General features: G+C 50.5%; 1 protein-coding gene across 1 annotated transcript in view; it reads left to right on the forward strand.

Moving 5' to 3' along the window:
- LOC129133505 (uncharacterized) overlaps positions 1-17180 on the forward strand; it is a 148388-nt gene extending 131208 nt beyond the window's left edge. Inside the window, exon 3 of the transcript XR_013185721.1 lies at positions 17136-17180. The gene's annotated coding sequence lies outside the window, so the exon portion shown is untranslated. The remainder of the gene's footprint in view (positions 1-17135) is intronic.
- Positions 17181-20109: the final 2929 nt, after the last annotated feature.

A 20109-nucleotide genomic window follows, 5' to 3' on the forward strand; every position in this document is an offset into this window, starting at 1 on the left:
GCAGCTGGGCTGTCTGGAAGCAGGCCCAAGGGTGGTAAGCCTGAGTTAGGGGTGAAATCAGTAGCCCAGCTGGGTTGCATCTATACCAGTGCATGCAGCATGGGTAATAAACAAGAAGAGCTGGAGGCTATGGTCCAACAGCAGAGCTATGATGTAATTGGCATCAGGGAAACATGGTGAGATGACTCACATGGCTGGAGCGCTGCACTGGATGGCTACAAGCTCTTCAGGGGAGACAGAAAAGGGAGAAGAGGTGGAGGGGTGGCCCTTTATATTAGGGAGGCTTTGGGCACCATAGGTATTGAAATTAATGATGATGAAGTTGAATGCCTGTGGGTGAGAATTAGAGGGAAGACCAACAAGGCTGACATCCTACTGGGAGTCTGTTATTGTCCACCCAACCAGGAAGAAGTGGTGGACAACTCATTCTATAAACAGGTAGAGAATGTTTCTGCATCATCAGCTCTTGTTCTTGTTGGTGACTTCAACATGCCAGACATTTGCTGAGAAGTTAAAACAGCTGAAAAAAGGCAGTCCAGGAAATTTTTAGAGTTTGTGGAGGACAACTTTTTGTGGCAGCAGATGGGTAAGCCCATCAGGGGAGGGACTGTGTTAGATCTTGTTGTTTGCAAGTAGAGATGGGCTGGGGGGAGATGTGATGGTTGGAGGCCACTTGGGGAACAGTGATCATGAAATCATAGAGTTCTCCGTATTTGGTGAAGTCAGGAGGAACATTAATAAGACTTTTACATTGGACTTCCAGAGGACAGACTTTGGCCTGTTTAGGAGAGTTATTCAGAGAGTTCCTTGGGAAGCAGCCCTTAAAAACAAAGGAGTTCAGGAAGGGTGGGCATGCTTCAAAACAATGATCTTGAGGGCACAGGAACAGACTGTCTTTGTGTGCCAAAAGACAAGTCGAGACGAGGCAAATGCCCAGCCTGGATGGGCAAGGAGGTTTTGGAGGAACTTAAGAATAAAAAGAGGATGTATCATCTTTGGAAGGAGGGTCAGGTCTCTCAGGTAGTTTTTAAGGGGGCTGCGAGAGCATGTAGGAAAAAAACCTAGGGCAGCCAAACTCAGAAGTTACAATGGCAACTTTTGTAAATGCCTTAAATTGAAAGATGTAGCTAGGTGTGTTTTCAATTCCTATCTGTTAGAGATGGGGCAGTTATCTTCTGTTCATTGGGCAGTTTTCTTTATCTTTGCCTCAATCAATCCCCCTCTGGGGAGGTATCTTCTGTTAATTGGCCATTGAGTCTCACTGTATGACTGATAAAAATTACATAATCTCATTGTGAGATGCTCTGCCCAGAGTGAGAAGCCAAGCATTCCTACTGAGATATAATCTGAGATTTTGGGACACTAGTACAGCTTTTCCACTGGATTCTCAGAGGAGCAGCTTTCAGCCCCACTGGATGCCCAGAGGAGCAGCTTTCTTCTCCGCTGGATTCCCAGAGGAACACCAGGCCCATCTACACCACCACTGGACCTTCAGAGGAAAACTACACCTTTCTACAGGATCCCTGCTCCAACAGAACCCCACCTGTCACTGCAGGGACACTGCAGCCACCATTCAATCGGACTGCTACCAAGACCAACAAGTATTCTGACTCAGTAGGTTTTTTTTGTTGTTTGTACTATTTCATTTGTATTTTTAGTTCTCCTAGTAAAGAACTGTTATTCCTGTTCCAATATCTTTGCCTGAGAGCCTCTTAATTTCAAAATTATAATAATTCAGAGGGAGGGGATTTACATTTTCCATTTCAAGGGAGGCTCCTGCCTTCCTTAGTGAACACCTGTCTTTTCAAACTAAGCCATTCACCCTTAGAGGAAAATTGAAAATATATACCCCACACTCATTTTAGAAGTATCCTAAGCCAAAAGACTGAGAAATGCCTCACTGATTCCTGTATGTTGAATGTTGAAGCCATCTTGATAGCTAATGATTTAGAGCTGATTGTGAGTAACCAACTCAACCCTGCCCAGTTCTTGTATGGAGAAGCAGATGAGGAATTTATACATAATTGCCTAGAAGTTATAAACTATCAAACTAAAGTAAGGAAGGATCGTACAGATCAACCACTCCAAGGTGGAAAACGATTGTACATTGATGGATCTTCATGGGTAATAAAGGGGCACAGGGTATCAGGGTACACTACAGTGCATGAAGGTTTGGTGGCCATAGAAAAGAGAAAGTTACCATCCAACTAGTCAGCCCAAGGTGTGAGTTGTATGCCCTAAAATGAGCTCCGGAAATTTTGGCACAGAAAAGGGGAACAATAGATACAGACTATAAATACGCTTTTGGAGTAGCGCATACCTTTAGGAAAATCTGGGAAGAAAGGGGGGTATTCAATTCAAAGGGAAAGGGATTGATTAATGAAAAACTCATTTTAGAGGTGTTAGAAACATGACAATTACCAGAGGAAGTAGCAGTGGTGTATGTTAAAGGACATCAAAAAGGGGTGACTCAGGAGGTAAAAGGAAACAATTTAGCTGATTTAGAAGCTAAAACTGCAACTGAATCTGAGACAGAAAAACTAATAATAGTATTAACATCCATGAGAGAAATGCAAAAAGTCCCAGTATTCAGTGGAACAGAAGAGGAAGAACTTCTCAAAACAGGAGCCAAGAAAGATAATGAATGCAAGTGGAGATTAGCAGATGGGAGGCAAATATTGAAAAAACCCCTTGCCAAGAAAATGCTAGAAGACATATATGGGACAAACCATTGGGGTACACAATTGTTAAGTGATCAAATTCTAAGGGACTGGGGATTCATGGGAATTTTCAGAATAGCTAAGCAAGTAACTGAATGGTGTGTGATATGTCAACAAATGAATAAGAAAATCATGAGGAAAACACCCAGGGGAGGGTGACAACTAGCCTTATGGCCCTTTCAAAACATTCAACTGAACTTTACTGAGCTTCCCCATGTACAACGGTGGAAGTTTTTGCCAGTGATAGTAGATCACTTGACTGATTGGGTAGAGGTGGTACCCACTGTGAAAGCCAGTGCCAATGTTGTGAGTAAAACACTTCTAGAATCAATCAGTCCCCAATATGAGATGGTAAACAGGCTTGATTCTGACTGGGGAACTCATTTTACATCGAAGATATTGCAGAAAATTGTTCAGGGCCTGGGAGTAAAATGGGAATTACACATTCCATGGCATCCATAGAGTTCCAGTTGGGTTGAGAGAATGAATCAGTCTCTTAAAAGAGCTCCAGTTAAGCTAATGATTGAAACCCAAATGTCATGGATAAAATGTCTCCCTTTGGCCTTATTAAGAATTAGAACCCAACCCCAGTCAGATCTGGGGGTGTCACCCTATGAAATGATGTTTGGGTTGCCCTTCCTGACCTCACCCCAGAAGGTTGCCACCTATGAGGAAGGGGAAGCCAATGCCAAGAAATAAGTGATGTCTATAGCACAAACCTTAGAAGGGCTAAGACATAAAGGGGCAATTCCTCAAACTACCACCCTGGATTTCAGAATCCATAACATTAATCCCGGGGATTGGGTGATGATTAAGTCATGGAGAGGTCAGTCTCTAACTCCCCAGTGGGAAGGTCCCTTTCAAGTACTGCTCACCACTGAATCAGCCATGCGAACTGCAGAGCGGGGATGGACTCAGTGCAACAGAGTCAAAGGCCCAGGAGAAGAACCCAAAGAGTGGACTGTAACATCCAGGCTGGGTGAAACAAGATTGACTCTCAAGCAGAGACTGAGAGACAACCAGAAAAACACCAAGATGCCCAAAAAGTAGAGTCAAGCTTCCACCAACCAGCTTGAGAACTGTTTTCCTGTTTTAATGGGTGAGAATTACCAGCATCTGTTGAGAGGAAGTACACAAGGGACTGTAAAAGGTAATGGGACAGCTTCTTCAAGAAAATAAGACAAAGGAAGGAGGGCAAGACCGGGTTGGCCCCTTTGTTCCTCACCAAGAAGGCTCCATAGCCCTGCTGTGGGTAGCACCCCTGTAGGCATGGTAAGGTAGGGACAAAAGGCCATACCAGACCTCTATCATTCCTCAGTTGTCTTTTAATTCAACAGGGACTGGAGGGCAGGACCGAGTTGGCCTCTGTACTCATCCCTAAGATACACCAACTATGGGTAGCAGACACATAGGCATGGTAGATGGGAGTCAAAGCCATACTGGACCTCTGGGATGCCCTTTTGCCCATTCCAAATGATTGTCTCCAAGGAAAACCTGAGATTTTTTCCTCCTGTTCCCACTGTCCTTGCCCACATCAAGAGATGCTGGCATGACACATTCAAGAGGGAGAGAAAATTTTTTACTTAATTGTTCAAGCAAAATGACTTCAAGAAAAAGAAAAGGGGGGAGTGTTATAGATGAGTAATCCTATGGTTGAGTCTCACAATTAAGCGGTGAATATTAAATATATGTTCAGAGAAGTTTTGTAGATGTATAGTTATCCTTCCCCTCCCCCTTGCATTGTTATCGCAGGATGGCCTCAGTAGTTGGGGCATTTGGGAGGGTTGGCTTGTTACTATGGCAGCACCTGACCTCCAATCAAGGTGTGAGACAGTGATCTCCACCACTGGACAGTGAAGAAGGAGTTGATTGACAAGACTTTGGGAGGGGCTAGAGGTATAAAAGAGCATCCATTGTGTAGATAAGTACATGGTGACTGAATTCTTTGCTCCTGCTGCTGTATTCTTTTCTTTCTTCAGTCTTCTGTTTTATTTTGATATGGTCCTAATAAAGCATTTACATTTTTGAAAGTGAAAATCGTTTCTCACATGGGGTAGGGGATTGTGGGGCAAGGTTGGATTCTGCCTTGGAGTTCTGGGGAGGCTTCTTCATCTCCCTCTCAGGGACTGATGTTCAGGGCCTGAGCACAAAGGCCCAGAGGCTCATTAAAGTCCTTGTGCTGTGTCTGTGCTGCTGAGCTGGGCTGGGCTCCTGGCACAGAGGCAGCTCCTGGTCACCAAGAAGAGCTTCAAAAGCACATTTCTCTTGATGAGCAGCTCTTCTGCCAGCCCAGCAGGGCTGGGGCACTGCCTGCAGCCAGCCCGGGCACAGCACAGAGGCACAGAGGGGTTAAACTCAGCCTGCGCTGGGAGCACAGAGCAGAGCTCACTCAGGGCTCACTAGAGCAGAAATCATCCCAGGTTTGAAACAGTCATTCCCTGGCTGTGGGAAGAGAAGCTGCAGTTCCTGCAGGGATCTCCTGGAGCTGGCACATCCCAGAGCTTTTAGGACCTTTCAGGCGGACTCTCAGGGCTGCTCCAGGGCAGGGCTGTGGCCCTAGGGCAGGGCTGGCTTTCCCTGCTGCCCCAGCCCAGGCACAGCCCAAGGCAGCTCCTGTTGCCAGGCTCTGCTGCAGGGCTGAGCAGCCGGGGCTGCAGCCAGGGGTGCCCAGGGCTGTCCTGCAGAGCAGGGTCCTGCAGCCCAGGGCGCTGTGCTGGGGCAGGGACTCTGCTGCCTGCCAGGGACAGCTCTCAGCCAGCCCTGGCAGCTGCTCCCAGCACTGGGGAGAAGCTCTGGGGGGAAGGAGCCGCCCTGAGCAGGGCAGGGGCTGCTGCTGAGAGGGGCTGGGTGGGGCAGGGCTGCTCCCAGCTCCAGACCAGCCTGGACACTGCTCCGGAGGGCACTTCCCAAAGAAGGTAAGCCTGGGATTGTTGTAAAGATCAGGAGCTTTCCTGAGAGTGTTTTCAATTTCCTGCTTGGAGAAGGATGGGAACGTTGGGGTGATGACAAAAAGATTTTTTCATTTTATACAATTTTCATGTATTTGTAGCTCTATAAATTACTATTACATAGTTATAAATCTATATTCCTTTTTTAAGTCTATTAAACTCTTCATGAACTCTCTTACTATTATATACATCTATAACTATAATCCTTTATTAACTCTATTATTTTCCCTAACCTTTTTCTTTGATTTTAGAAAAATAAGCTGATTGTCTAAATGCATTCCTGAAATACATATAGTATACAATACATATAGTATCCTGTATAGTCTTATTATCAGGAAGAGGACCTACAAGAAGAAGATTTTGGTTTTTGACCAGAATGTGAGCAGTCAGAATAAAAAGTGAAGGCAAAGAAGCCCTTGGACCTACTCCAATGGATTGAGCCAGGGGTGTGTAACTGGGGTAAGTGAATCTCCTATTGGATGTTCCTGTTAAATTTCCTAACTAATCAACCTTAATAAATTGTTGAAATCAGGCCCCAGGTGTGCCCCATCCCCACTGGGACACCTGGAAGCTTCCAATTAATGTCTGGTTTTTACTTCACTCTTCTAACGCTGTTGCAAGGGTTTGTTTTTTTTTTTTTCTCTTTTGATTATAAAAAAACAAGGGGATGAGAGAAGCAGAACAGGAATTGTAATCCCAGAATCCCAGGACATTCTGAGTTGAAAGGGACACACAGGATCATCAAACTAATGTTTGAACTTTTACAGGGACTGCAGAACTGTAAATTCAGTTGATCAGTGTCTCTGCTGGGAGCCTCCCAAAGGGCCCTCAGCCACTCCTCAGCCCTGGACAGCAGCAGCATCACCTTTGCAGGGCCCAGCAGGGCTCTCCTGAGCTGCCCTTGCCCAGCTGCACACAGAGCCTGCCCCAGCCAGGGCCCTGCACACAGGCAGGTTTCTGTAGGGCCCCAGGCAGGGCACACAGGCTGGGATGGGCTCTGTGAGCGCTGGCAGGGACAAGGCTCCTCTCAGGAGGGAATGTCCAGGCCCAGGGAGATGCTCAGGGAAGCAGAGGGGGCTGAAGAGAGCAGTGCTGGGGCAGGAGGGCACTGTTGGTGTGTGGGAGGTGCCAGGCACAGCTGGGCACGGGAACACTGTCCTGAGTGCCCGGCTGTCTCTGCCCTGCCCTCTCAGGCACAGCACCACAACATCTGCTCTTGGTTCTGCACTGCCCTGACATTGGCACTGTTATCTGCTGCTCTCAGGGAGGCTCTGGCATTTGCAGCAGCTGAGCCAGGCACTGCCCTTGGCATTCCTGCCAGGCAGGGGTGTCCATGGGAATGGGGTGTCCAAGCTTCCCTGGCACCTGTGGGGCTGTGGGCAAAGCAGTCTATGGCAAAGAGGAATGAGCTGAGCCCCCTCCCTGAGATCCCATCATGGGCACAACCAGGGATCTCCTTGCTGTGCCCTGCCAAGCTCTGAGCTGCCCTCCTGGGTGCAAATCTGTGCCAGAGCCTCTGGGAGTTCCCTGAATGTCCCAAGGGGAAGGGCAGAGCTGCACAGCTGAGGAAATGCTGCTGGGTTTGCCAAGGGAGCCGGGAGTGTCCTTGGCACAAGGGGGTGCTGAGACCTTGCCCAGAGACCTTTAGAGAAGGTGAGACATTCAGGGATCCCTCTGCTCTGGGCAGGGTCTGGTTTATCCCAGGGTGGCCCGGGAGTGTGACTGTGCTCTAATTCCAGCCAAAGGTTTTCCCACAGCAGGACGAAGGGTGAGTGAGTTCTAGCTGTAGGGACTGTCTACAGGGAATGGGGCAGGTTTGGCTCCAAGCAGCCTCTCCTGACTTGTCACTGTCCTTTCTCCATGAACAGGGGCCCACGTGCAGCCCCAGCAAATGTCCAACAGCGGCTGCATCAGGCACTTCCTCCTGCTGGCATTGGCAGACATGCGGCAGCTGCAGCTCCTGCACTTCTGCCTCTTGCTGGGCATCTCCCTGGCTGCCCTCCTGGGCAACGGCCTCATCATCAGCACTGTAGCCTGTGGCCACCACCTGCACACGCCCATGTTCTTCTTCCTGCTCAACCTGGCCCTCGCTGACCTGGGCTCCATCTGCACCACTGTCCCCAAAGCCATGCACAATTCCCTCTGGGACACCAGCAACATCTCCTACATTGGATGTGCAGTCCAACTATTTTTTTTGTCTTTTTCATTGCAGCAGAGTCTTCCCTCCTGACCATCGTGTGCTACGACCGCTACGTGTCCATCTGCAAACCCCTGCACTACGGGACTCTCCTGGGCAGCAGAGCTTGTGCCCACATGGCAGCAGCTGCCTGGGCCGGTGCCTTTCTCTATTCCCTGCTGCACACAGCCAATACATTTTCTCTGCCCCTGTGCCATGGCAATGCCCTGAGCCAGTTCTTCTGTGAAATGCCACAGATCCTCAAGCACCCCTGCTCCAAATCCTACCTCAGGGAACTTGGGTTTCTTATGGGTAGTGCTTTTCTGTTACTTGGCTGTTTTGTGTTCATTGTTTTCTCCTATGTGCAGATCTTCAGGGCTGTGCTGAGGATCCCCTCTGAGCAGGGACGGCACAAAGCCTTTTCCACCTGCCTCCCTCACCTGGCTGTGCTCTCCCTGTTCATCAGCACTGCAGCATTTGCTCACCTGAAGCCCCCCTCCATGTCCTCCCCATCCCTGGATCTGGGCCTGTCAGTTCTGTACTCAGTGGTGCCTCCAGCCCTGAACCCCCTCATCTACAGCCTGAGGAACCAGGAGCTCAAGGCTGCAGTGTGGAGACTGATGATTGGATGCTTTCAGAAACATTAAACTGCTGGCCAGTTTCTGCAAATCACTTGTATTAAAACTAATCCTTGGTACTTCTTGTTGGTTGGTTATAGGTGTTTTTTCCTTTGTTTCAATTTTTAAACTATTTTCCACAAAGAAATGTCATTCTAGGTGCCATTTCTCATTTTGTTTCTCTCCACGTTCCCTGTGGCCACAGACTGTGTCAATGAGTGGCTGTGCTCTTTGTGGCTTTAAAGGAATGAAAGGATCTCTCCCAGCAAAGTTTTCTGCAGATGCCCTTTGTTTGCCTTCTCTGGAGCTGCAGCAGCAATGTCTGTGTGCAGAGCTGGGGGCAGATCAGTGCTGACCCAGCAGCTGTGCCCAGCAGCAGCAGCAGCACTTGGTGTTGCCAGTGCTGCTGCCGTGGCCCTGCCCTGCTGCCCTGGTGGCCCTGGTGTTGCTGCAGGGCCTGAGTGCTCTCGGGGCTGGGCACAGCCCTGGGGGTGGCAGTGCCGGGGCTGCAGCAGGGACAGGCCATGGGCACTGCTGGGGCAGCACTGACGCCTCAGGCCAGGCCCTGGGGGCTCCAGGCTCCTTGCCCAGGCTCTCTCAAGAACACGGCCAGGCCAATGCTCAGCACAAAAAACCCCCGTGAGCAGCCCCAGGCTGGCCGTGGGCAGGCTGGGGGCAAACAGCATGGCTGGGGCTCTGCAAGGGCCCTGGGGCAGACGGGAAGGAGCAGCAGAGCAGGGGCTGATTCATCCCCAGTGCACTGCACAGCCCAGGGCAGCGTCCCAGAGCATCCTCATGCAGCTGCCAACAACATCCCCCCTCTGCAGCCCTGGCCTCTCCCCCAGCTCACACAAGGAAGGTGCTCCATTCTTGCAGGCACAGACACGGCAGCACTGGCTCAGCAGCCCCTGTTTGCATTGCACACAGCAGGCAGGAGCAACCCCATGCTGTTGCTGTGGGGACATGAACCTGAGGGAGCACAAATGCCATCAGCCCCTGGGGCCAGCAAGGGCTGGGGGACACCAGGGAAACCACTCAGCTTTGTCCTGGCCTCTGCAGTCAGCCAGAAAGTTTGTCCCCATCAGCTGGGAGTTTCCTGTGCCACTGCAGACACTGCTGCTCAGAGCCAGGGCTGCCTGGCAGCCACCCCTAAATTGCCTTGAGCATTTCCTTTGCTTCACCTTTGCTTTCTTTACTCCTCCTCCTACAAATTTCTTCCTCTTTCCTATCCCAGGGGGCCCAGAGATGGACACAGCACTTGAGGTCTGTGGAGAGCTTTGTGGACAGTTGGCTAGCTGAGAAAGGTCACCTCGACCTAGTACCGTTGGTTAAGTTAGAAGAAGGCAATTCTAGGATTCAGCAGTCAGCGTCCAACCAGTGACAAGGACATTGTGCCCTTGGTGCAACAGCAGGATTGAGGAGAGGATCTTTTGCCAGAAATATAGGATAGTTTCAGCAGAATAACCACAAGAATGTAGAAGCAGTAACAAAATAACCATAAGAATATAGAAGTAGCCGTGGTTGACTGATAAGTAATTAACCAATAATGAGCTCAGCTTTGCAATATGTATAAGCTTCATTAACACCAATCTAAATATGTGTGAACTAGCAATAAAGTTCGAGACTTGCTGATCACGCATATTGTGTGTCGCATTTCTTCCGCCGATCCAACAAATGGTGACCCTGCGACGTGATACCGGCAACGGCAACCACGGTGAATCGGTGTAGGACTTCGGTCCTGTCGCAGCAAGGACGGCGAATAAGCACCGCTGAAAAAGGGAAGGTGCCGTGCCCTGGGTGACCTCAACGGAGAGCCCGGCTGATACGTGCTGCCGAGACCTTGTGGGCTGCAACAGCGCTGACGTTTTTAAAATGGATAGAGAAAGGCAAGCAGCATAGGATTTATTTACTTGCTTTTTACAAAAGCGTCAGGTTAAGGGCATAGATTTGCAGAAAGAGCTTCCTGGGTTGTTAGCTTATGGGTATGAACAGGGAGTTTTTCAAAATCCTCATACAGTCCATGAGTTAACGGAGTGGCATAAATTTGGGCACAAGCTGTGGGAGGCAGTCATAGATGATGATAAAACTGCAAAAAAGTTGGGAAAGCTGTGGCGGGTTGTGCATGATGAGTTATTACAATATCAGGCAGAAAAGAAGGCTGCCCAGCAAGCTAGCGTGGCGCATGAAAAGAATAAGAGTTATGGGGACTGGTTTAATTGTCTGTTACCCCCTGCCACATCTACAGTCATTTTGCCACCAACATCGGCTCCTGCTTCAAGCAGCAGCTCACCCCCCGTGCGTGCTACAACAGCACCGTCCACACCGCCTGTGTCAAACCCTCCATCTCCTCCTCCTAGTAATGAGCTGATCCCTTGGTCAGAGAGTGGCCTAGTCGGGGCCATTGCACAGGGGCGAAGGGAGGCATGGGCAGCGGTAACAAAGAATATCATGGATACGGGGGATGAGGAGGCTATAAATGCAGCTATGGATGTTGCTTGTCCGGTGATATATTCTCCTGTGGCAGGAGGCGGGTTTCAAGCAATAATAACTGCTCTAGACTGGAAGTTGTTGTCACAATTATGGTCCACAGTTAGTCAATTTGGGGTAACCGATGAGCCCACAAAACAAATGCTTGATTATATCTGGGGGACTCAGGTTTTGCTGCCAACTGATTGCAGAGGAATAGCAAAGCTTATCTTCACTCAGCATCAGCAGCTCTTGTTTAATGCACACTGGCAGTCACTCTGTCAGGAATGCGTAGCAGTAGCACGGCAGCCAGGTGACCCTAGAGGAGTTAATGGGTCAAGGGCCTTTTCTTCGGACAGAAGCACAAGCCTTACTCGGTCCTGATAAGTGTCGGGAGGCTATGCGCCTGGTGCGGTTGGCTATAGATAGGATAAAAGAGCCAGGGGGGATTCCTTCTTATATGGGAATAAAGCAAGGGAGAGATGAGTCATTTGGATCTTTTATAGATAAGGCAGCCAATGCTACTGAGCGGGCAGGAGTCCCTGATTTCATGACGGGTACTTTGTTAAAACAATGTGCACTCCAGAACAGTAATCAGGCTACGAGGAACGTATTAAATACCCTAGGAGCTAATTGGTCTATAGAAGAAGCTTTAGAACGATTGGCGAATGTGCCCGTAGGGAATCAAGCAATGTTAGTAGATGCTATTAAGGAGTTAGGAGCAGGATTACAAAAACAGGCAGAAGCCTCACAGAGTCAGGTGTTAGCTGCTCTTGCCCCCCTACAAGCAGCAGCAATAAATACTCCACGGGGTTCATCTACTGGCTGATTCAAATGTTACCAGTGTGGAGGTATAGGACACACGTGACGGGCTTGTCAAGCAGCCAGCGTCTGGTGCCAAAATTGTCGCTTGGATACCCACAACAGCGGAGCCTGCCAACGCCGCTCGGGAAACGGGAAAGCCAGCGCATCCACCAGCCGCCGCGCCCAGACACAAGTAGCTGCTGTCAACACCTCAGCTCAGCTTCCCTACAAGCAGCCACCGCCAGGAGCCTCGGGCTGAACGTGGCAGCCTCAGTAGCAGTAACATTGATGACCACCTAACAGGAAAAGGTTCCGACTGGAATAAAGGGACCAATCATCATTGATGGACAACTTATGGGAGCTTTGCTCCTGGGACGATCATCGGCCACCATGATGGGATTGTTTGTTTTACCTGGGGTAATAGACGCTGATTATACCGGGGAAATTTCTGTTATGGTGCAGAGTCTTTTTCCACCTATACAAATCGAGAAAGGACAAAGGATAGCTCAGTTGGTTCCTTTGGAACAAATGGCTAAAACTTTACCCCCTCGTCAATCACAGTCGAGAGGGGAGCGAGGATTTGGTTCCACTGGAGGACTTACTTTATTAACAATGAACCTGAATGACCGACCAAAGCGCACTGTAATAATGGAGTATCGGGGTGGGAGGCAAACCTTGGAAGGATTTTATTGGATACTGGGCGGACTCCAGCCTTGTTAGTCCGGATTTCTGGCCCCACAACTGGCCATTACAGACAACCACAGTGACAGTTACCGGGGTTGGAGGCCTAACACTTGCAAGAAAATCACCCATGTTATCGGTAACTATTGATGGAAAAACTTTGTGGAGTGTTTTCTCAGTTGTACCTTTGCCCGCTACTGTACAGTGTCTTGTTGGTCGGGACATTTTGCCTCAAATGGGAGTAGTGCTGACAAATGAGCACCCTTTAGGCTAATGGCCATTGCATGGACTTTCCCAATCCCATTAACTTGGACCACAGACGTTCCAGTGTGGGTTAAGCAGTGGCCGTTAAAAAGGGAAAGTCTGGAACAAGTTCATATACTAGTACATGAACAATATAAGCAAGGTCATTTACAGTTGTCAACAAGTCCATGGAATACCCCTATCTTTGTTATTAAAAAGAAGTCCGGGAAGTATCGCTTACTACATGATTTGCGGGCTGCGAATGAACCAATGGAGCCTATGGGAGCCTTACAACCAGGATTACCTAACCCGGCTATGTTGCCAAGGGACTGGCCACTTTGGATTGTTGATCTTAAGGACTGGTTTTTTACTATTGCTCTTCACCCTCGAGACACTCGGAGGTTTGCCTTTACCTTACCGGCGTTAAATAGGGAAGAGCCAGACACGAGATTTGAAAGGGTTTCTCTTCCGCAGGGGATGCGCAACAGCGCCACCTTGTGTCAACCTTGTGTCAATGCTTTACAACCTTTGCGGCAGGCCTGGCCTGAAACAATCATTTATCATTATATGGATGAGATTTTATTTGCACAGCCACAACCTTTTACAGGTCAACAAATTCAAAAGATACATGATGCCCTGAAACTACATGGATTGGCTGTAGCTCCTAAAAAATTCAATTATCTGCACCTTGGAAATATCTAGGATGGATACTTACTGATCAAATTGTTACCCCCCCCCCAGAACTTGCAATTAAATATTAAAATACATACATACATACCTGATCAGATACGGATACCAATGAAGAAACATGCATTGACCTGGTACCTGACAAACAGTATGGAATTACAAGAGGCTCTGTTGGGAGCCGGTAGCGTGATTGCCACTGATGATATTCCCAATATACTGTTGAATTGGGTAGGGCAATGGGGTTGGATTCAATACGCAAAAAGATCACAGAAGCCCCTGTTGGATGCTATACCAGTCTATATGGATGCAGGAAGAAAATCCAGAACGGCTGCAGTAACCTGGCAGGAAAAGGGACAATGGCACCATCAGATTCTCCAGGCTTCTGAGTTGGATACTTTACAAACGATGGAGCTGTTGGCTGTTGTATGGGCCATGATGCACTTTTCTGGGCCTCTCAACATAGTGACAGATTCTGTGTATGTTGCAGGAGCGTGTGAGCGAATAGAAGATGCCTCTATAAAAGAGGTTCAAAACAGGAGGTTCCATGAGCTGTTTATACAGTTGCAGAGGGCAATTAAGCTGAGGAAACATCTTTTCTCTGTTATCCATATCAGAAGTCACAAGTGGGATATTGGTCTAGGAGAGGGTAATGCGCGAGCAGATAAGCTAGTCTCAATCACACAAGCGACTCCAATTCCCAGGCAGACTATGGCCAGAGAGGCACATTCCATGTTTCACCAAAATGCAAAAGGCCTCCATAGAGAATTTCAGATATCTATGGAGGAGGCACGGGCAATAGTCAAAGCCTGTGCCATATGTAGTCATCATAATGGGGGCTGCGGGTTAGGTCGGGGAGTTAACCCAAGAGGGCTGAACACAAATGAGACCTGGCAAATGGATGTCACACATGTTGCTGAGTTTGGAAGGATGAAGTATGCGCACGTTACCGAAGACACTTACAGTCATTTTATATGGGCCACAGCACAAACTGGTGAGAAAGCAGGGCAGGTGGAGAGACATCTCAGTAGTTGTTTTGCAGTAATGGGAGTGCCACGGCGCATCAAGACAGATAACGGGCCTGCTTACTGTAGCAAAAGAATAAAGCAGTTCATGCAATTGTGGGGGACAGAACACGTGACAGGCATCCCTAATTCTCCTACAGGGCAAGCAATTGTAGAGAGAGCAAATGGTACCTTGAAAAGATATCTGGGTAAATACACCCATATCAGAGAGCCACAAGAAAGATTGTTAAAGTGTTTATTTGTGTTAAATCACTTGTGTGTTTTGGGGGAAAGTAAAGTTCCTGCTGTAATTCGCCACTATGTACAGGAAAAAGATGATGTGAAGCAAGATGTATGGGTAAGATACAGAGATCCTAAAACAGGACAATGGAGAGGAGGAGGCACCAAAAGCAAAGGGTAGCTGGGCTTCACTGTTCTGCAGGAATTAGGGGTGGGGAGCAATCTCCCACCCTGTCTGCAGCTGCTCCCACGGGGATGTGAGGGCTGATCCCAGAGCCCCAAGGGTCACAGTCAGGGCTGCCCTCAGGGAATGCTCACCTGGTATTGAGGGGCAGCGTGAGAACACCTGGATCTTGGGGCACCCAGCTGCTCCCCATGTTTGGAGGTGTCTGAGGAGGGCTGGGACAATGCCAGGGCCATCCTGCAGTGACATCCCTCCTGTCCTGCTCTGGGTGAGCTCAGTCCCAAACGTGACCCTGATCCTGGTCTCAATCTCACTCCACGTTTAGACACACTCACAGTTCTGTATTTAATCACATCCCAGTTCCAAACTTGTCTAGCCCCAGACCCAGTCCCAACCCCAGCCCTAAAGCCAATCCCATGTCTAGCCTTAACCCCAATCCCAGCTCTAATCCAAATCTCAGCCCCAAGTCCAACTCCAGCCCCAATTTCAGCCCCTTCCTAAATCCTCAGCCCCAAACCAAATCCCAGGTTCAGCCCTTCTGGGGCTTTGGGGGTGTCTCTGTCCCTGTGACCCCGATGATGTTTGGGTGGGGTCACAGCAGGGCTGAAAGGGACAGAGACCCCCCCCGGCCTTCCCAGGTGTGAGAAGGTGGCAGAGCCCCCCCAGCCCCGAGCAGCCTCAGCGGTGAGAGGGACACAGAGCCCCTGGTGCCCAGCCCTGCACAGGCATTCCCTAAGGCCAGAGGGATGGAGACCCCCCAAGCATCCCGCAGGGTGAGGGGACAGAGACCCCCGAGCATCCCCTGGGCTGAGAGGGACAGCGACTGCCCCGAGCACCCCCTGGCACAGGGGTGAGAGGGAGGGAGACCCCCCAGGCATTCCCTGGGGTGAGAATGATGGAGACCCCCTGGGGAATGGCCTGGGGTGACAGGGACAGCCCCTGGGGAATGGCCTGGGGTGACAGGGGCACTCCCTGGGAAATGGCCTGGGGTGACAGGGACAGGGACAACACTGGCCACCCACAACAGCCGTTTTCCTCATCAGCTCTCCTGTACGTCACTCAGAGGAAGCTGTGTCCAAGTTTCCAAGAGTTCCGCCAGAGAGAAGCACAACCTCCTCAGAAGAGGGAACCATGCTGTTGTCAAAGGCACTTGGGGTCAGAGAACAGTGTGTAAACTCACTGTGCCAAAATAATGTCACAATCTGGCTAGTAAAATTGTTAGAGAGATGCCTCTGCCCCAATTAAGGTCCTAAGAAGACCAAATCCAAAGTGGATTTTATTGAACAGTAAATGTAGGGTAGACAGAGAGATGGAAAGAAAGAGAAAAGGAGGGAGAGCAAGAGTGAGTGACAAGAACAGAGACCTCCCCTGGGGCAGGGCAAGTGTGACATTGTCCCCTGTGTGTGTGGCCTTCCCAGGGTGGGGGTTTTACACCTGAGCCAGTTTGGGTAAGGGGGGTGGTGTTCACCCCCTGAGCAGGGATTACCCCACTGTTTCAGGTTGCAGTGTAAGATGGAACCAAATGCATCTTTTCAATGCCCATCTTCATCAACTGCTATAAACAGGTGGGGCAGTGTTCTTGATCTCTTCCATGACACAGCCCTGATAACGCCCTCCAGGGGACATATCTCCTGTGAATGGGCCATTGAGTGTCACTGCAGGACTGATAAAATTCCATCATCCCATTGTGGGATGCTTCGCCCAGGGGGAGGATCCAAGCATTCCTACCTGGATATAAGCTGAGGCTTGCTACAACCAGGAACAGCTTGCCTACTGGATTCCCAGAGGACAAGAGCTCCAGAACCACCACTGGACCTTCAGAGGAAGACCAGACCCTTCTACAGAACCACTGCTTTGACAGAATCACGTTCATCTCTCCAACAGGACTGCAGCCACCATTTAATGGGACTGCTGCCACCACCCTGACCAACAGGGTGTCAGGTTATATCCTGACTCTGTCAGTTTAAGGCAGTGTTTCTGTATCATTGCCTTGATCTTCATTTTCTTATTAAATTGTAGTTCTGCCTTAGACTCTCCCCCTGGTTTGCCTTCAAACCAGTACAAAAGACATTGTGTGCACCCTTTGTTTTCTTCCCAAAACAGGATTTCCCATCCCCAAAACTTTGCCAGATGGAAGAGGAGGCTGCGAGGAAGAGGAAGGAGCACCAGAACACCCAGGCAGGTGAGGAGGAAGTCAGTGCCCCTTTCCCCCTCTCTCCTGCTCCATCTCCCAGCCCAGCATCACCCCCGGCTGCAGGACAACCCTGCTGCCAACCCCGTCCTGCTGGGGATGCACTGGGGGGATCTCCTTCCCCTTCCCTCTGGCACAGAGGCAAATCCCATCCTCTCCTTGTCTTTCCTCCCCCAGAGAAGGAGCTGAGGATGGAGACCAGGGAGGAAAAATCTCCATGGCAGAACCTCATGGAAGAGGCTGTTTTGAGCAACTCTAGTACACAGGAATCCAACAGGGAGGAAAATCCCCAGAGATGCCACAGGAGGAGGGGCTCTAAACCCAGACCAGGGTGCTCTGAGGAGGAAACACCCACCCTGTGCCAGGAAGGTGGACAGAGCTTCAGCCAGAGCTGAGAGCTGGTGGTCCCTGAGCAGCTTCATGATGGGGAGAAGTCCCACAAGTGCTTGGAGTGTGGGAAGATCTTTAGGCAGAGCAGCACCCTGATCAGCCACCAGATGATCCACACTGGGGAATGGCCCTACGAGTGTGGGGAGTGTGGGAAGGGCTTCAGCTGCAGCTTAGAACTCATCACCCACCTGTGCATCCACACTGGGGAGAGGCCCTACGAGTGCCCCACCTGTGGGAAGAGGTTCCAGACCAGCACAAATCTCTGCCTGCATGAGTGGAGTCACACCCAGGAGAGGCCCTTCCGCTGCCCATATTGCGGGAACGGCTTCAAGAAAAAATCCACCTTCATCACCCGCCGGCGCATCCACACCGGGGAGAGGGAGGCCCTACGAGTGCCCCACTTCATGGGAACAGCTTCTCCATGAGCTTGGACTTGAGCAGACACCAATGGAGTCGCCAGTAAGGGAAGTTCTGCGAGTGCCCCAGCTGCAGGAAGAGCTTCATGCGCCAATCCAGCTTCTTTCTCCATTGGAGGTGCCACGTTGGGAAGAGCCCTGGGGATCCATTTTCCCTGTAATCCATGCTGGGAAGACAGCTGTCAATTTTCCTGCCCCTGGCAATGACCTGATGTGGAATTGAAAAACATAAGGGTCTGGCCATGGCCCTGTCATTATATCCACTCCCACCTCAGGTCATTGCCAGGGGCAGGAAAGGGAATCTCTCTCTCTCTCTATCGCTGCGGAGAAGGGTGTCCTTTCCAGACAGGGGAAATTGTGGCCAAGAAGACTCAGTGAGATGTGTTTTAGTTTTCCCTGTAAAAAGTTTTATTTATCCCTTCTGTTATCAATATTGTCTCTGTTCCATTTGTTCCTTATCTCTTTGCTGTTGGCAATAAATTGTTCTTATTCCAGCCTGGGATCTTTGCCTTTTGTGCTTTCCATGGGAGGTGGGAGGGCAGCGAGGGCAGCGCGGTTTTAGCGAGAGCAGGAAATTGGGGAATCCCATTCCTGAAGCCCGGCCCGTGGAAACCGAGCATCCCAGCTGGTGCCAGCCCTGGTGGCCATGGCAGCAGCCTTGGGAGCGGGTCCCTGGCTGGGGCTGTGGGAACCTCTTCCCTCTGGTGCCCGGGGACAGGAGTGGAGGGAACGGCTGCAGCTGAGTCGGGGCAGGCTCAGGTTGGATGTCAGGAAAAGGTTTTTGCCCAGAGGCTGCTGGGGCCCTGGCCAGGCTCCTCAGGGAAGGGTCCCAGCTCCAGAGCTCTCTGAGCTCCAGCAGCGTTTGGCCAGCGCTGCCAGGCCCAGGCTGGCATTGTTGGGGTGTCCTGTGCAGGGCCAGCAGTTGGACTGGAGGATCCTGATGGGTCCCTCCCAGCTCAGCCAATTCTGTGCTTCTGGGATCCCATCAGCCTGGGGATGGGACTGCCAATGGTTGCCATGGCAACGGGCTCTGGCTGCAGGCCTGAGCTGGTGTCCATGGCAACCACCCCTGGCATGGGGTCTCCATGGAGCTGCCAAGGGACTGAGCATAGCAACAGGGGGGCTGGTGATGGTTGCCATGGAAACTGACCATAGCAATAGGGGGGGCTGGTGATGGTTGCCATGGAAACTGACCATAGCAACAGGGGGCTGGTGATGGTTGCCATGGAAACTGACCATAGCAATAGGGGGGGGCGGGTGATGGTTGCCATGGAAACTGACCATAGCAACAGGGGGAGCTGGTGATGGTTGCCATGGAAACTGACCATAGCAACAGGGGGCTGGTGATGGTTGCCATGGAAACTGACCATAGCAACAGGGGGCTGGTGATGGTTGCCATGGAAACTGACCATAGCAATAGGGGGGTTGGTGATGGTTGCCATGGAAACTGACCATAGCAACAGGGGGCTGGTGATGGTTGCCATGGAAACTGACCATAGCAACAGGGGGTAGGGTGATGGTTGCCATGGAAACTGACCATAGCAACAGAGGCCTGGTGATGGTTGCCATGGAAACTGACCATAGCAACGGGGGGGCTGGTGATGGTTGCCATGGAAACTGACCATAGCAACAGGGGCCTGGTGATGGTTGCCATGGAAACTGACCATAGCAACGGGGGGGGCTGGTGATGGTTGCCATGGAAACTGACCATAGCAACAGGGGGCTGGTGATGGTTGCCATGGAAACTGACCATAGCAATAGGGGGGTTGGTGATGGTTGCCATGGAAACTGACCATAGCAACAGGGGGCTGGTGATGGTTGCCTGCTAAGGGTCAGATTTGTCACAGGCCCTCAGAAAGGTTCCATGGGGACTTTCCAAGATTCTCCAGGCTGTTCCAGAGCTGGAATGTCACAGGCAGGGACAGGGGCTCCATGGAGACCTCCCAGGGCTTTCTGGGGATGGTAAAGAGCCCTGTGGTCAGAGGCAGTCACAGCCACTCCATGGTGACATCCCAGGGCACCTTGGGCTGCAAAGGCACCGATCTGTCACAGGCACTCACGGGGGCTCCACGGTGACATCCCAGGAGTCCCCAGGCTGCCAAAGAGCCGGGATGTCCCAGACACTCTGAGGGGTTCCTGTTTCATGGGCACGGTGGGAGCTTCAGGCAAAAACTTTATTTCTTTATGGGAGAAACTCCTGCAGAGACATGAGGTGGAGAAATGACACTCAACAGCCACCATGGATCCTCAAACCCCTGCAGGCACCCTAGACTTCTAAAATTCCTTCTAGGAGAGGAGACTGGCAGCGGCTGGATCCAATCCCAGCCCCAGAATTTGTCAAATGT

Source organism: Agelaius phoeniceus, chromosome 32 (genome assembly GCF_051311805.1).
Source record: "Agelaius phoeniceus isolate bAgePho1 chromosome 32, bAgePho1.hap1, whole genome shotgun sequence".
NCBI classification, from domain to species: Eukaryota; Metazoa; Chordata; class Aves; order Passeriformes; family Icteridae; genus Agelaius; species Agelaius phoeniceus.